Source organism: Alnus glutinosa, chromosome 12, assembly GCF_958979055.1.
Source record: "Alnus glutinosa chromosome 12, dhAlnGlut1.1, whole genome shotgun sequence".
Taxonomy (NCBI): Eukaryota; Viridiplantae; Streptophyta; class Magnoliopsida; order Fagales; family Betulaceae; genus Alnus; species Alnus glutinosa.
Window position 1 is genome coordinate 9,544,505 of NC_084897.1, and position 2,570 is coordinate 9,547,074.

The 2,570-nt window shown below is 40.3% G+C and overlaps 1 non-coding gene across 1 annotated transcript; it reads left to right on the top strand.

Moving 5' to 3' along the window:
* The first annotated feature begins 2,145 nt into the window (after positions 1 to 2,145).
* LOC133853084 (small nucleolar RNA R71) lies at positions 2,146 to 2,252 on the top strand. Its single transcript, XR_009896207.1, has one exon. It is a non-coding gene; the product is annotated as a small nucleolar RNA R71 (small nucleolar RNA).
* Positions 2,253 to 2,570: the final 318 nt, after the last annotated feature.

Genomic DNA, 2,570 nt, shown 5'->3' on the forward strand with positions numbered 1-2,570 from the left:
TTGCCAACATCTAGCAATTTGAGAACTTCATCTCTAACTACTTGCTTCATGTGAAGGTTAAGTCTTCTTTGTGCGTCCCTAGTTGGCCTTGCTTCATCTTCAAGGAGAATTCTGTGCATGCATTTGGAAGGGCTTATACCTTTGATGTCGGCAATAGTCCACCCTAGTGCAGTTTTATGATCTCTCAAAACCCTTAAAAGCTTCTCCTCTTCCCCCAAGCTTAATTCTGAAGCAATTATTACTGGTAATGTCTGATTGTCTCCCAGGTAGGCATATTTCAAATGGGATGGAACAAGAGTAGTGTTAGTTGGCACAAGCGATTCAAAGGGAGGTGCATACTTACTTGGATGAGGTGGAGAGGCTTCAAGGAATTGAACGGCTTCAATGATATCATCATTAACATTCTCACAATTTGACTTAATGTCTTGCCTTGTGAAACTGTGAGTGAGAGTGGCTTCCATTGGATCACTAGGATGTACCTGAAAAACTTTCTCCACTACATTTTGAATTTCACAGATATTAAAACAATCAAGGTTGTCTAGGGGTAATTTCAATGCATCAAAGACCTTGAATTCAATTTTCTCCCCATTAACTTTCATGCTCACTGTACCCTTTTTTACACAAATTTTTGTATCTGCAGTTCTCATAAAGGGTCTTCCCAAATAAATAGGTAAATGTAATGGCATAGGGGATTCTTCCATATCTAGCACAATAAAATCAGCGGGTAAAATAAATTGATCTACCTTTACCAAGACATCTTCCAAGATACCTCTCGGTCTTTTAATGCTTATGTCTGCCAATTGTAAGGTGATTGAGGTTGGTTGGAGCTCCCCCAAACCTAATGTCTCATATACAGTGTATGGTAGCAGATTGATACTTGCTCCCAAATCCAGCAATGCATGATCAAAAAGTTGGTCACCAATCTTGCAAGGAATAGTGAAACTACCTGGATCTTTCAGCTTTGGTGGCAACTTCCTCAATAATACAGCACTTACCTCTTCTGTTAAAGCAACATTTTCATGATCCTGAAACTTCCTTTTATGAGTGCAACAATCCTTTAAAAATTTAGCATAAGAAGGGATTTGTTGAATTGCATCTAATAAAGGAATGTTTATTTCAACTTTTCTCAAAGTTTCAAAAATGTCCATAAGTTGCTTTTCTTTCTTTGTCTTTACTAACCTTTGAGGGAAGGGTGGTGCATTCTCCTTCTCCTTTTCTCTTACCTTTGATGTTGTGGCCTCAATTGGAGATGCCGGTATTGTCTCATCAAGTTCTATCCCCACCTTGTTGTTAATGGTCTTCCCACTTCTGAGAGTTGTTATAGCCTTGAGTTGCTCGTGGCCCCTTGGTTTGGGTATTGTTTGGGCTGGGAATTCACCCATTTTTCTCTCGCTTAGCTCTTTGGCCAACTACCCCACTTGTGTTTCCAATCTTTGGATAGCTTGACTTGTAGTGGCCTCCAATTTTTGAATAGCTTGACTAGTCTGAGTGTTGCTCTGTTGTTGTGTAGTCATAAATTGGAGTAGAGCATTTTCTAGGTCATTCTTCTTTGGCTCTGGATTTGGTTGGACCACTTGTGGTGGAGCTTGATAGTTATTTCCTTACTGGAAATTCCTTTGTTGCCCTTGTGGATTCTGCACATTTTGATTGTTACTCCATGAAAAATTGGGGTGGTTTCGCCGCCCTGCATTGTAAGTGTTGGAGTATGGATTGTTCTTTGGAGGGTAATTATTCTGGCCCACATAATTTGCTTGCTCCTGATCTATAGATGAAGACATGGGGCAAGTCTTAGTGGTGTGGTCAAACTGGGAACATATGGCACATACCTCAATTTGTGCAATCTGTTGATTGGGCAAGATGCTGTGTGTAGTCATGGCTTTGACTAGCATATCCAACTTTCTTTCCATGGTAGCCATTTGATTTTGAACTTCTCCATTTATGTTCACTTCATAGACACCCTTTCCTTTTACTCCTTGCCTCCCTCAGGATGAGAATTGTTGGGAGTTTTCGCTTAAAGTCTCAAACAGTTCTATTGCCTCATCGCTATTCTTTTCCATTAGTACACCTCCACAAGCTGAATCTACAAGACTTTTGTTAGAATCATTTAAACCTTCATGGAAAGCTTGTACCTGATCGTCTTGAGATTGATTGTGATGTGGGCATTTTAGAAGTAGCTCCTTGAAGTGCTCCCATGCCTCAAAGAATAGGTTTCCATCTTTTTATTGGAAGGTTTGAATCTCCCTCCTCAATTGCCTAGTCCTTTGGGCTGGGAAGAACTTTTGCAAGAATTTTGTGGCCAACTCCTCCCAATTGTGGATAGATCCTACAGCCAAAGAATTCAACCATAACTTAGCATTATCTTTCAAGGAAAACGGAAAAAGAATTAACCTAATTCCTTCCGCGTTTAAGCCATGGATGTTTTGTGTCTTGCAAAGATCAAAGAAGTCTCAAATATGAAGATAAGGATCTTCCGTAGGTGTGCCTCTATAGTGTGGAACCATGCTGATTAGGTGGGGAGACAAATTGAAATTGCTTTGCACATTCGGCTGGAAAGCAATGCAAGAGGGCTG